This window comes from Oncorhynchus gorbuscha, unplaced genomic scaffold (assembly GCF_021184085.1).
Source record: "Oncorhynchus gorbuscha isolate QuinsamMale2020 ecotype Even-year unplaced genomic scaffold, OgorEven_v1.0 Un_scaffold_13:::fragment_4:::debris, whole genome shotgun sequence".
In the NCBI taxonomy this organism is placed as follows: domain Eukaryota; kingdom Metazoa; phylum Chordata; class Actinopteri; order Salmoniformes; family Salmonidae; genus Oncorhynchus; species Oncorhynchus gorbuscha.
Window position 1 is genome coordinate 175,878 of NW_025744599.1, and position 15,590 is coordinate 191,467.

The 15,590-nt window shown below is 42.0% G+C and overlaps 1 long non-coding RNA gene across 1 annotated transcript; it reads left to right on the forward strand.

The window, feature by feature from the left end:
- Positions 1-528: 528 nt before the first annotated feature.
- LOC124016961 lies at positions 529-13,991 on the forward strand. The gene is made up of 5 exons (XR_006835439.1): positions 529-1,281; positions 11,604-11,861; positions 11,957-12,148; positions 12,370-12,864; positions 12,985-13,991. It is a non-coding gene; the product is annotated as an uncharacterized LOC124016961 (long non-coding RNA).
- Positions 13,992-15,590: the final 1,599 nt, after the last annotated feature.

Genomic DNA, 15,590 nt, shown 5'->3' on the forward strand with positions numbered 1-15,590 from the left:
TGCCATTGGAACACAGGAGTGATGGTTGCTGATAACGGGCCTCTGTACGCCTTAGTAGATATTCCATTAAAAATCAGCCGTTTCCAGCTACAATAGTCATTTGCAACATTAACATTACACTGTATTTCTGATCAATTTGATGTCATTTTAATGGACAAAATATATATATATTTTTTTTCAAAAACAAGGACATTTCTAAGTGACCCCCAACTCTATCAATGGGGGAGAGGTCACACTTTAAATAAAAGTGGCTAAAATACGTCGCCTTGTGGTAGCTTTGAGTAGGACTCTAAAAAGTCGATAGCACGCTGAGAGAAACTGACAGAGGCAGAAATGAAAGGGAGATGGAGGGAGAGCTTGAGATAGAGGGATCGAAAAGAGAGATATTTTTCTTTTCCCTATCTCTTTCTGATCTAATTGGCCCATCGGGAGCAGGGGCAAGTGTTCAGTAGGCAGGACCCGTTTGCAGCTGCACTGTCTATAATTGGCAATCCTCCACGAGTGAAACCACAGTCACGAAATTCGACCAAAACCACCCCAAAACAAATCAAACCCCTCAGAGCTCAAATCAAACCCCATCATGTTATATGGAGCAGGAGACGCGAACTTGGAGTTGAACTGATGTCCGACAGAGAGAAGAGAGAAGTAGGAGCTACATGCGCCTTTCATTGAAAACCTGTTCAGTGAGACGAGCGCATCTAAGCCGTGCGTTTTTTGGCCACGGTGTCGGTTACATCGTTCTCAGTTTGTGCACATATTTCTACTGGCAAACAGTAGGATACTTAGAGACGCGAGAGGTGTAGTGTATGGAGAGTGGGGACTTATTTTGACACCTAATACAGTTTCACATGTTCGAAGATTCCAACAACCTACGTGGGACTGAGAACCGTGTAAAGCAATAAGAGGCGTTACAGAAAAGGCACATATTCAACTCCGACGGTTGAGAAGCGGAGTGATTTTGGACTGCATGTGCTTATGAGGACTGCTTTGTGCCCTGAAGAATCCCCAACAAATGTTCCAATGCGTTAAAAGTTACCCGGTGGATTTTGATCACAGTTCTACTTTCTTTTGAGACCTGGTTAATTCGATATTTGAACTAAGAAGGCTACGAAACTGGAATACCTAAGTGGGTATACTTAAATTTACAACGCACTTATGGTGAGACATTTTTAAGTGGTCTTATAACGGAATTGGGCTATCTATCGACTCTGAGCCGTGCAAGGGTTCGAAAAATCGGGATATAGGAGTAGTTTTAAGAAGCTCTGCTACACTTGGAGTAAGGTAAATATAATTATCAAAAATGTCTGTCCGCGATCCAATTTACTGAGATTGTTAACACTTTCTAATGCATGTTAGTGCAACACAAGAACCTTGACCTGACGCTCCATCAAAAATAGCTTAGGTATAAACTGGCATAGTGTAGGCTAATAAAGATGATTCATATAAGAAGCTTTTCGGGGCTGTAATCTGGAGGCTACTTTGAGGAGTCTCATGTAGAGTGTATTTTGATTGGTTTGGTAGTTTTTTTGGTTGCTGCATGGTTCCATGTGTGTTGTTTTGGTGTCTTCGCTGTTCTACAATGTCGAAAATGAGTGGGTGTGTCCAAGCTTTTGACTGGGGCTGTGTGTGTGTGTGTGTGTACAGGGGATTTTGTGTATTTTGAGAAAAAAAAAACAGGTACATGCTTCAGAATTGGTTAATAAATCTCAGCTTGACCACTTAGAGCTGTTGCATTCACACAAAAACAAACCTTTTTTTTGTAATCTTCATTATTTATGCAACCAACTGAGAATTTATTTGTACAATTATATTGTTTACAAACAGTGGAGTAAAACAAGCTTATATTTTGGGTTGGACATTGCATCCTATTCATACTCTTTTGGTCAATGGCATCAACATAGTGGAAAACCAATGAACCAACCAATCATCCAACTCATGCAAAATCAATTAACAAATAAGTGAAAAACCAACATATCTTGGTCCATCTTAGTGTGAAAAACAGTATAAATTCAGTATGTTTCTTCCACCTATCAAAATTGTGCATGGTATGTACACGGAGTGTATAAAATGTTATGGACACCTGCTCTTCCCTTGACAGACTGACCAGGTGAAAGCTATGATGCCTTATTGATGTCACTTGTTAAATCTACTTCAATCATTGTAGATAAAGGGAGGAGAAAGGTTAAAGAAGGATTTTTAAGCCTTGCGACAATTGAGCCATGGATTGTGTATGTGTGCCATTTAGAGGGTGAGTGGGGGGTGGTGCAACCCAATATTTGGAAGATATTCTTAATGTTTTGTACACTCAGTGTGTAAGTTCAGTATAACTTTTCAGTTAAAATCAGTGGTGTAAAGTACTTAAGTAAAACTACTTTAAAGTACTACTTAAGTCTTTTTTGGGGGTATCTGTACTTTACTATTTATATTTTTGCCAACTTTTACTTCACTACATTCCTGAAGAAAATGTTATTTTTACTCCATACATTTTTCCTAAGACCGAAAAGTAGTAGTTACATTTGAATGCTTCTTACGACAATAAAATAGTCAAATTCATGCACTTATCAAGAGAACTTCCCCCATCATCTCTACTGCCTCTGATCTGGGGGACTCACTAAACACACATGCTTAGTTTGTAAATTATGTCTTGGAGTATGTCCCTGGAGTATGTCCCTGGCTATGCGTAAATTAAAAAACAAGAAAATGGTGCCGTCTGGTTTGCTTAATATAAGGAATTTGAAATGATTTTTACCTTTGATACTTAAGTATATTTTAGAAAATACATTTCACTTTTAATACTTAAGTATATTTAAAACCAAATACTTTTAGATTTTCACTCAATTAGTATTTTACTGGGTGACTCACTTTTACTTGTCATTTTCTATTAAAAGGTATCTTGCCTCCCAGGTGTTGCAGTGGTCTCGGGCACTGCAGCGCTAGCTGTGCCACCAGAGACTCTGGGTTCACGCTCTGTCGCAGCTGGCTGTGACTGGGAGGTCCGTGGAGGGATGCACAATTGGCCTAGCGTTGTACATTCACACAAATTACATTCACACAAATTACTTTCATAATAACAAAGAACAAATGTGTGTGCCTGAGGGGACAATATTTTTCATAAAGCCAAAAGGGGCGAGAAACACATGAATATAGGTGAACAATTTGCACTAATGTAAATGAACATACTGTAGATGATGAAACATATTCCCTTTTGCTTATAAGATGAACCGCTATGGTGACAAATATAGACCATCTAAAACATGTGACCTCACTGGCTGTAGAAGTGTTCTCCCTAACCAGTCCCTCAACAGCTCTCTGACAGAGCTCCATCCTCACTGGGTCCTCAGAGGATAGGACGGCTGGGTAGAGATGAAGGGACGGAAGCATGAATGGATCAATCATTCAACATGTCAGTCAAATACAGAGAGCATTGATAAGTGTAAATGTACATCTCCGACCCATGGAGAGACTTATACAATACATTTGGAAAGTATTCAGACCCCTTGACTTTTTCCACATTTTGTTACGTTACAACCTTATTAAATTATTTTTTCCCTCATCAAACTTCCCACAATACCCCATAATGACCAAGCGAAAACAGGTTTAAAATTGTTTGCAAATGTATAGAGAAAAAAAATACCTTATTTACATATGTATTCAGACCCTTTTCTATGAGACTTGAAATTGAGCTCAGGTGCATCCTGTTTCCATTGAGCATCTTTGAGATGTTTCTACGACTTGATTGGAGTCCACCTGTGGTAAATTCAATTGATTGGACATGATTTGGAAAGGCACACACCTGTCTATACAAGGTCCCACAGTTGACAGCGCATGTCAATATTTTTCATAAAGCCAAAAGGGCCGAGAAATACATGAAAGTAGATGAACAATTTGCACTAATGTAAATGAATGTAGATGATGGAACATATTCCCTTTTGCTTATGAGATGAACCGCTATGGTGACAAATATTGACGATCTATACCATGTTTTGTTCTATGAGATAATCTTTATTATATAATCATAAAAAGCACATAAAGGGGTGGCAGGGTAGCCAAGTGGTTAGTGTTGGGCTAGTAACCGAAAGGTTGCAAGTTCAAATCCCCGAGCTGACAAGGTACAAATCTCTCGTTAACCCACTGTTCCTAGGCCGTCATTGAAATTAAGAATTTGTTCTTAACTGACTTGCCTAGTTAAATAATGGTATAAAAAATAAAGGCTTCATAATTCATAAAGGTTATGTTAAAGGTTAAGTATAAGATTTCCTAAGCCTGTGTTAACCTCAGACCTTGTTTTCGGCATTTATCCCCATAGGAATGGCTGAACTAACCAGACGTAACTCATGTCCGTTTTTTAAGGACTAAAAGCTGCCGAGCTCTATACCATGCCTTCTCAACTGCCCGTGGGAAGATGAATTAAGTTGTAATGATTTGAATTAAATATAAAACTTCTGTCTCACAGACAACATTATACTAATAAATGTAGTATATAACAAAAGGTATTACAGAGTGTTAGGGGTTTTGATTATGCTATCTCTTACCTATCCAGCTCTGAGTCATCTCCTGATTTCTGGGCAACTGAAACACCCTTGCATAATACTGCTTGAGAGGGTACAGTCTGCCCTTTGACCTCTCGAGGAAGATCATGTGGCTCCGTTTCTATGTCAATCAGTGAGAGCATCTCCTTGATCTCCTCCTCCTGAGGAAAAGAAAGACTGAACACACATGAGAAGGGAGTCATAGCCTACTGTAGGGGTGCCCCTCAATACCGTAATTTCCGGACTATAAGCCGCTACTTTATTCCCACGCTTTGAACCTCGCGGTTTATACAATGATGCAGCTAATTTATGGCTTTTTCCCGCTTTCACAAGATTCATGCCGCCAAAAAACTGAGCACCGTCACATAATGTGACGTAAATCGGGCGCGTTCAAACTTCCCATCATTCTGATTACGTAGTAATTTTGTCTCCCTCATCATGGCAAAGACACGGAGAAATGCATATGATGCAGCTTTCAAGTTGAAGGCGATCGATCTGGCTGTTGGAAAAGGAAATAGAGCTGCTGCACGGGAGCTTGGCCTTAATGAGTCGATGATAAGACGTTGGAAAGCAGCGTGAGGAACTGCCTCAGTGCAAAAAGACAACAAAAGCTTTCAGAGGGAAGAAAAGCAGATGGCCCAAAGTATTTGCAGCCACTCGGCATCAGTGTAAATCGTGCATTTAAGGTGGTGCTCCTTGTTCAGTGGGAGGCTTGGATGACAAGTGGGGAGAAATCCTTCACTAAAACGGGCCGCATGCGAAGAGCAACTTATGGTCAAGTCTGCCAGTGGGTCCTGACAGCGTGGAGCATTGTTTTTTGTTACAAGCCGTGTTTCGTTTAAAGGCTGTGTAAAGTAAAAAAATTTCAATGTACCGGTAGGCACCTGTGGCTTATAGACATGTGCGGCTTATTTATGTACAAAATACCTGGACACACACGCATGCACAGTCACACACACAATCAACAACATTGTCATAAATACACATATCATCACAACACTAAAGACTTCGGTGTACACTCACCTGTACAAGTTCATTCCCAAACACAATTCTTGGAATGAAGTTGAATGAATGACTGGCTGCCCAGTTCAACGTCTCACCTCATACTTGTATTGGAGCAGCAGTAGTTTATGGGTGATGTCAAACACAGGCTTTTTGTTCTTTAACACTAGGTTCCCCATGATCCTGGACCTCTGTCAGGCCTAGAGGAAAAATAACACTTACATTACGAGAGAAAGAGATGCAGACAGTTTGACACCTTTTTATAACCTCTAGCCATCTCCCCTTCCCTTACCCTTTGACAGCCTGCACCAGCCCAGTGAATACGCTCTCCAGCAGCTTCCAGCACACCCTCTCTGCCACACCTCTTGCAGGAGGAGAGGCAAGGGGCCAGCACATCAAACACTAACCCTGCAGAAAGAGACACACGATTATGTAACTCTTCTGATGAATGGAAAAGTGTTGCAGTTCACAATCATCAATGCAGGAGGAACACGTTTGATGCAGCCTTGATTACTACTGTGTCCCTGAACACAAGCCTTCCTCAGTCCATGTGCCACAAAAGTCAGCGAGCAGTCTTTTCCATCTGGTAACAACAATGTATTAACAGTGAGTGACACAATAACATACAGTTTATTTGGAAAGTATTCAGACCCCTTAACTTTTTCCACATTTTGTTACATTACAGCCTTAATAAAAAATGGCTTAAATCATTTCCCCCCCTCATCAATCTACACACAATAACGCATAATGACAAAGCAAAAACGTGCTTCTAACATCAAAAACTGAAATATTATATTTACATAAGTATTCAGACCCTTTACTCAGTACTATGTTGATGCACCTTTGGCAGCAAATACAGCCTTGAGTGTTCTTGGGTATGACGCTACAAGCTTGGCACACTTGTATTTGGGGCTCTTCTCCCATTCATCTCTGCAGATCCTCTCAAGCTCTGTCAGGTTGGATGGGGAGAGCTGCTGCACAGCTATTTCCATGTTTCATGTTTGGTCTCTGGCTGGGCCACTCAAGGACCTTCGGAGACTTGTCCCAAAGCCACTCCAGTATTGTCTTGGCTGTGTGCTTAAGGTCATTGTCCTGTTTGAAGGTGAACCTTCGTCCCAGTCTGAGGTCCTGAGTGCCCTGGAGCAGGTTTTTTATCAAGGACCTCTTTGTACTTTGCTCCGTTCATCTTAATGTTGTTTAAAAAAAATCTAAATTCGTTTTTTTTTGTTGTCAGAAATGTTTTCTTGAATATGTGCACTTTCATGTGCTTTAATAACTAACTTTTATGGAATCTGTAAATACGAATGCATTTCATCTTGAATTTACCCATCCCGTATCCGGGATCGTGAATACAGCCTCAGGCTCATTACCATAACGCAACGTTAACGATTTCTAAAAATCGCAAATGAAATGAAATAAATTTACATTTACATTACATTTAAGTCATTTAGCAGACGCTCTTATCCAGAGCGACTTACAAATTGGTGCATTCACCTTATGACATCCAGTGGAACAACCACTTTACAATAGTGCATCTAAATATTTTAAGGGGGGAGGGGGTGAGAAGGATTACTTTATCCTATCCTAGGTATTCCTTAAAGAGGTGGGGTTTCAGGTGTCTCCGGAAGGTGGTGATTGACTCCGCTGTCCTGGCGTCATGAGGGAGTTTGTTCCACCATTGGGGAGCCAGAGCAGCGAACAGTTTTGACTGAGCTGAGCGGGAACTGTACTTCCTCAGTGGTAGGGAGGCGAGCAGGCCAGAGGTGGATGAACGCAGTGCCCTTATTTGGGTGTAGGGCCTGATCAGAGCCTGGAGGTACTGAGGTGCCGTTCCCCTCACAGCTCCGTAGGCAAGCACCATGGTCTTGTAGCGGATGCGAGCTTCAACTGGAAGCCAGTGGAGAGAGCGGAGGAGCGGGGTGACGTGAGAGAACTTGGGAAGGTTGAACACTAGACGGGCTGCGGCGTTCTGGATGAGTTGTAGGGGTTTAATGGCACAGGCAGGGAGCCCAGCCAACAGCGAGTTGCAGTAATCCAGACGGGAGATGACAAGTGCCTGGATTAGGACCTGCGCCGCTTCCTGTGTGAGGCAGTGTCGTACTCTGCGGATGTTGTAGAGCATGAACCTACAGGAACGGGCCACCGCCTTGATGTTAGTTGAGAACGACAGTTTGTTGTCCAGGATCACGCCAAGGTTCTTAGCGCTCTGGGAGGAGGACACAATGGAGTTGTCAACCGTGATGGCGAGATCATGGAACGGGCAGTCCTTCCCCGGGAGGAAGAGCAGCTCCGTCTTGCCGAAGTTCAGCTTGAGGTGGTGATCCGTCATCCACACTGATATGTCTGCCAGACATGCAGAGATGCGATTCGCCACCTGGTCATCAGAAGGGGAAAGGAGAAGATTAATTGTGTGTCGTCTGCATAGCAATGATAGGAGAGACCATGTGAGGTTATGACAGAGCCAAGTGACTTGGTGTATAGCGAGAATAGGAGAGGGCCTAGAACAGAGCCCTGGGGGACACCAGTGGTGAGAGCGCGTGGTGAGGAGACAGATTCTCGCCACGCCACCTGGTAGGAGCGACCTGTCAGGTAGGACGCAATCCAAGCGTGGGCCGCGCCGGAGATGCCCAACTCGGAGAGGGTGGAGAGGAGGATCTGATGGTTCACAGTATCGAAGGCAGCCGATAGGTCTAGAAGGATGAGAGCAGAGGAGAGAGAGTTAGCTTTAGCGGTGCGGAGCGCCTCCGTGATACAGAGAAGAGCAGTCTCAGTTGAATGACTAGTCTTGAAACCTGACTGATTTGGATCAAGAAGGTCATTCTGAGAGAGATAGCGGGAGAGCTGACCAAGGACGGCATGTTCAAGAGTTTTGGAGAGAAAAGAAAGAAGGGATACTGGTCTGTAGTTGTTGACATCGGAGGGATCGAGTGTAGGTTTTTTCAGAAGGGGTGCAACTCTCGCTCTCTTGAAGACGGAAGGGACGTAGCCAGCGGTCAGGGATAAGTTGATGAGCGAGGTGAGGTAAGGGAGAAGGTCTCCGGAAATGGTCTGGAGAAGAGAGGAGGGGATAGGGTCGAGCGGGCAGGTTGTTGGGCGGCCGGCCGTCACAAGACGCGAGATTTCATCTGGAGAAGAGGGGAGAAAGAGGTCAGAGCACAGGGTAGGGCAGTGTGAGCAGAACCAGCGGTGTTGTTTGACTTAGCAAACGAGGATCGGATGTCGTCGATCTTCTTTTCAAAATGGTTGACGAAGTCATCTGCAGAGAGGGAGGAGGGGGGAGGGGGAGGAGGATTCAGGGGGAGGAGAATGTGGCAAAGAGCTTCCTAGGGTTAGAGGCAGATGCTTGGAATTTAGAGTGGTAGAAAGTGGCTTTAGCAGCAGAGACAGAGGAGGAAAATGTAGAGAGGAGGGAGTGAAAGGATGCCAGGTCCGCAGGGAGGCGAGTTTTCCTCCATTTCCGCTCGGCCTTCCGGAGCCCTGTTCTGTGAGCTCGCATTGAGTCGTCAAGCCACGGAGCGGGAGGGGAGGACCGAGCCGGCCTGGAAGATAGGGGACATAGAGAGTCAAAGGATGCAGAAAGGGAGGAGAGGAGGGTTGAGGAGGCAGAATCAGGAGATAGGTTGGAGAAGGTTGAGCAGAGGGAAGAGATGATAGGATGGAAGAGGAGAGAGTAGCGGGGGAGAGAGAGCGAAGGTTGGGACGGCGCGATACCATCCGAGTAGGGGCAGTGTGGGAAGTGTTGGATGAGAGCGAGAGGGAAAAGGATACAAGGTAGTGGTCGGAGACTTGGAGGGGAGTTGCAATGAGGTTAGTGGAAGAACAGCATCTAGTAAAGATGAGGTCGAGCGTATTGCCTGCCTTGTGAGTAGGGGGGGAAGGTGAGAGGGTGAGGTCAAAAGAGGAGAGGAGTGGAAAGAAGGAGGCAGAGAGGAATGAGTCAAAGGTAGACGTGGGGAGGTTAAAGTCGCCCAGAACTGTGAGAGGTGAGCCGTCCTCAGGAAAGGAGCTTATCAAGGCATCAAGCTCATTGATGAACTCTCCGATATATATATATATATGCCTGCTCTCAAGCTTAGCCTTTTCTTAACAACACTGTCATCTCAGATTTTCAAAATATGCTTTTGAACCATAGAAAATCAAGCATTTGTGTAAGAGTTTTGATAGCTATTGTAGCATTTAGCGTAGCATTTAGCACGCAACATTTTCACAAAAACCAGAAAACCAATCAAATAAAATAATTTACCTTTGAAGAACTTCGAATGTTTTCAATGAGGAGACTCTCAGTTACATAGCAAATCTCCAGTTTTTCCTGAAAGATTCTTTGTGTAGGAGAAATCGCTCCGTTTTGTTCATCACATTTGGCTACCGAAACGAACCGAAAATTCAGTCACCAAAACGTCAAACTTTTTTCCAAATTAACTCCATAATATCGGCCGAAACATGGAAAAAGTTGTTTAGAATCAATCCTCAAGGTGTTTTTTCACATATCTCTTCATTGATATGCCGTTCGTGGAAGCCTGCTTTCGTCTCAGAATCCCATGGAAAAATACCAGCAGCTGAGTTTTGCGCACCAATTTCCATGCAGGACACCAGGCGGACACCTGGCAAATGTAGTCTCTTATGGTCAATCTTCCAATGATATGCCTACAAATACGTCACAATGCTGCAGATACCTTGGGGAAACGATAGATAGGGCAGGCTCATTCCTGTCGCATTCACAGCCATATAAGGAGACAATGAAAAACAGAGCCTCTAAAATCCTGCTCATTTCCTGGTTGCAGTTTCATCTTGGTTTTGCCTGAAGCTTCTGTTCTGGGGCACTCACAGACAATATCTTTGCAGTTCTGGAAACGTCAGAGTGTTTTCTTTCCAAAGCTATCAATTCCATGCATAGTCGAGCATCTTTTTGTGACAAAATATTGCGCTTAAAACGGGCACGTCTTTTTATCCAAAAATGAAATAGCGCCCCCATAGCTTCAACTGGTTAGGAGCCTAGTTGGTTAAGCCACAGAAAAATCAGGCATCCTTTCCGTCTAGCCATGATTGAATGATAGAATGAATGGGCTGGACATTGCCGAGAGATGAGTTTCAACACCGGTTGAATATGGCAGGTGTCAATAAATGTCGGCAAAAAAGCTCATTACAGTAAATTGTTGTCAGGAGCACAGTTAGTCACCAACACTCTGGATAACATGAAAACAGCCTAACCAACTCTGCTAGGGTGAGTAAAATGGTCAGAATTTGGGTGGGGGCTAAAGGTGTGGATGTTTCTTATGATATTGCACTCGGTCAGTGTGAACCAGAGTGACTTGACACAACAACGGGACACGCAAGCTGTAAATACAAAACGGAAACAACACAGGACTTCTTATTTAATTAAATGGGTTGCAGGCTGCCGTGAAGCTTTAATCCATGTAACATTAACGTGTACGGGTAAGAGTCTAGTTACTGTTTGATATTGTACCTTTCTAATTTAGTCAGAAAGTTGTTTTAATTGGAAGTTAAAGCTTGCTGTTAGTTAGCTAGCGAGCCACCCATCGAACCTCAGCTAGCTAACATTGAACCTACTATGTTTGGTTAACTTTAGCTAGCTATGACAATCAGTTTCAATTGTCAGTACTCTTATGGTTTGGGATTATAGTTAATTATTTAGCTAGCTAACGTTACATTTCTAAACAAAATACCCCAAATTAAAGCTTGCTGTTAGATGGCTGGCTTGCTAACTAACATTAATTTACGTTTATGAACTGTGTTTAACGTTAGTGATGTTCTCAGATTGCCATTTCGCATGGATAGTTATAGCCTAATGTTAGCTAGATAACATTGAACCTACTATGTTTGGTTAACTTTAGCTAGCTATGACAGTCGGTTTGCATTGCTAACCTAGTACTCTATGGTTAATTGTTTAGCTGGCTAGCTAGCTAGATGTCTAAACAGAACACCCAAAATCAAAGCTTGCTGTTAGCTAGCTAGCTGACGTTAGATGAACTATGTGTAGTGATATCTCAGAATGCCATTTTGCATCTATTGTATAGTAATGCTAAAATATTTGTCATGGAATTTCTCTTTCAGCATCAATAGGACACACCTGACAATCCTCCACCAGTTATACAAAGAGAATGGTCTAATGCCAAACCAAGCATAGGTTACACCTGAAGCATGAGGACTTGTATCGAGTGGTGAACTTCATCAACAACTACGCAGAGGGTAATGCACTAGTATTACCTGAACGCCACTCAGGACACAAACACTTTGGTGGAAAACTGCTACCATCTCATATGACAAAAGCAGCAGTGTGGCGTCTCTACAAGGAATCGATGACAACTCTTTGTATGTAAAGCATAAACATGTTTTGATTATTTAATTGACCTCCAACATGATTGGCACTACTTTTATTGATCTCACTTTATTTCTGTATTTTACAGAAGCTGTTAAGTCAGCCAAGCTGAAGAAGCAAGAGAAGCATCTCCAGGTTGTTCAGTGAGCAGTCTGTCTACCAGAAGATGGCTGCTGACTGCAAGACCACCTGTCAAGACCTGCAGTTGTCTCTGGGGGCCCCTACTGAACCAGCAAGCAAAGACATCAGGATGCATTACAGCTTTGATTTTGCTCAACAAGTAAGCAACATTTCCTATTTTATATACTGATTAAGGACATAGATAGATAGATGGATGGATAGATATGCACTATAAAAAAACATGTATGTATGTGGGAGGCAGGCAAATACATTTCACTGAGCTGTGTAAAGACAGACTGACAGGAGTGAGACAATGAATTGTAATTTATCTTACTGGTCTTTTGTTGTTTGCATGTGCGCTATCCTTCTGACCCCATGCAGCCAGGCCCCATCTACTTATTAACTCCTCGCAAGTGTGTCTTGTTTGGTGTCTGCTGTGAAGGAATACCACAAGTCAACACGCCATCCAGAAAAGGCAGCAGCGCAGTCATCAACTACATGCACCATTTCTTCACCAACTACGGAGTTGGGGAAACAAGTCTGGACCGGAATTGTGATAACTGCAGTGGACAAAACAAGAACATGTTTGTGCTCTGGTATTGTGCCTGGTGAACCATGCACAAGCTCCACTACAGTTTGGACCTTCACTGCCTGATTACAGGCCACACCAAGTTTCCCCCGACTGGTGCTTGGACATCCTCAAGACCAGAGTGAACACTTTGTCTGAGATTGCTGGTGTTGTGAAGGACGGCACTGTGACAGGGGTCAACATCCCACCTCTGGTTGGATTGAAGGATGATACGGTGCTGGTGGAAAGCTATGGCTGGCAACAACACCTGACTCTGTTTCACAGATCAAGCAGTACCAGCACTTCAGGTGAAAATCATTTTCATTGCAATGTATGAGGTTATTATTCTTATATAAACTTGGGAGGTGAATTGATGTTGTGCAAGGTTGTAATGTCTTCAGATTTTGTTGTTGTTTCCTGTTTTCCAGCTTCGATGCTCTGGAGACTGGTGTTGTCACAATGCTGACACCCTTCCTCCCATAGATGGTCTGCCCGTATAAGCACCACCTGAACTGGACACAACCTGACAAACGTATCTTTTTGGGAGGATTGGGGAGTTTTGCGAATAAGGCTATGGACATCATATGCCCTGCACCGGAGTCAGAGGCAGGACAAACAGGCTATACGAATATAGATTCCCGTGTTCATGCGTGGTTTGGACGGACCAGTCATCAGCACTATCTGCAGTGCCTCTATTGATGACTCTCTCCTAACACGCACGCCATATGTTGCTGCTACTATTTTATTTTATTCTGCTTCCACTTTACCCCTGATTGTATGCATATAACTACTCATCTATCACTGATATTGCTCTTGTGCATACTGTATATTATTTTATTGATATTGACACTATCCATTTCTGAAAATCCAAGTAACCATTTGACTGTACCGTTTACATCTTCTGTAGAGACCCATCCACTTAGCAAGACTTAGCAAAATATTGATATATAAAATTAATTTTGACGTGTGGTCGTAACATGATTTTGTAACATACCACAATATCATATGACCGTATCAAGTGTTCACCACATAAATATATGGTGCATGCATCTGTATATGTACTGTACATGTGCACCTCATTCAGGTTGCATGGCCTTAACCTATGTATGGAATACCATATGATAAGTGTGTGTGTGTGTAACAGTATATAAAGTATGCTAATGAATGGATGTGAAGGCATTTTTGGGGGATATCTGTACATTACTTTACTATTTATATTTTTGGCAAATTTTACTTCACTACATTCCATACATTTTCTTTGACACCCAAAGGTACTTTTTACATTATGATGGGAAAATTGTCTAATTCAAACACTTATGAAGAGAACATCTCTGCTGCATTTGATCTGGCAGACTCACTAAACACAAATGCTTTGTTTGTAAATTATGTCTGAGTGTTGTAGTGTTCCCCTGGCTTATCGTTAATAAAAAAATATGGCTGGTTTAATAAGGAATTTGAAATTATTTTTACTTTTGATACTAAAGTACATTTTAGCAATTCTATTTACTTTTGGTGCTTAAGTATTTTTACATAAGTAATATTTTACTGGGTGACTTTTACTTCAGTCATTTTTTAATAAGATATCTTTACTCTTACTCAAGTATGACAATTCAGTGCTTTTCCCACCACTGGATGTGGCTGGGGGTTATAGCATTTCTTTTCACATGACTCATAATGTCTGGGTAAGCGTCATCTAATATTTATATATTTTTTTTATCTAGACACTTTCTGTTTACCTGGAATTTTTCCTTATTGTAGGCTACTATTTTTACCACTTTTAGTCTTAATCTTTAGTACACTACTCACTGTTTAGCACATGACCGTAAACCTCTTGAAGCTAGGGGCACTATTTTTATTTTGGGAAAAATAACGTTCCCAAAGTAAACGGCCTATTTCTCAGGACCAGATGCTAGAATATGCATATAATTGACAGATTAGGATAGAAAACACTCATGTTTCCAAAACTGTCAAAATATTGTCTGTGAGTATAACAGAACTGATATTGCAGGCGAAACCCTGATGAAAATCAACCCGGAAGTGGCTTCTATTTTGAAAACTTCATGTTCCATAGCCTGCCTTTGCTCCATTTAAAGGGATATCAACCAGATTCCTTTTTGTATCGCTTCCGCAAGTTGTCAACAGTCTTTAGACAGTTTCAGGCTCTTATTTTGAAAAATGAGTGAGAAAGATAACATTACGTCATTGTATGGCCGGGTATGTTATCGATTATGTATTTTAAAAACAATCCGAGGATTGATTATAAAAAACGTTTGACATGTTTCTGTGGACATTATGGATACTATTTGGAATGTGTCTGCGTTGTCGTGACCGCTCTTTCCTGTGGATTTCTGAAAATAACGCGCCAAACAAATGGAGGTATTTTGGATATAAAAATAATCTTTATGGAACAAAAGGAACATTTATTGTGTAACTGGGAGTCTCGTGAGTGAAAACATACGAAGATCATTCAAAGGTAAACGATTCATTTGATTGCTTTTCTGATTTTCGTGACCAAGCTACTTGATGCTAGGTGTTCATAATGTTTTGTCGAACGATCGATACATTTACACAAACGCCTGGATTGCTTTTCGCTGTAAAGCATATTAACAAAAGGCTAAACTGTGTTTTGCTATATTGCACTTGTGATTTCACGAATATAAATATTTTTAGTAATATTATTTGAATGTGGCGCTATGCAATTCAGCAGTTGTTGATGACAATTATCCAGCTAAAGGGATGGGTAGCATCAAGAAGTTAAAGAGATATGTGGAGCTGGCTTAAGAGGTTGTGAACAATGCTGAATGGGTGTAGACAAAGGAGAGCTCTCCAGTAGGTACCAAAGCATTCAAAGGCGCTTTTCGCAAAAGTAAGTTTATCAACATTCAAAGCATAGTTACTTTCCCATTGTTCCTCAAGAATGCAGTGTATGATATACAATTTTGTAATTCTGAGTCTCTACTTTTATCCAATGTAAACCCAATGTCAAATTTTGCTACATAATACCGAATCCAGGTGGTGAGTCACATATTAGCGG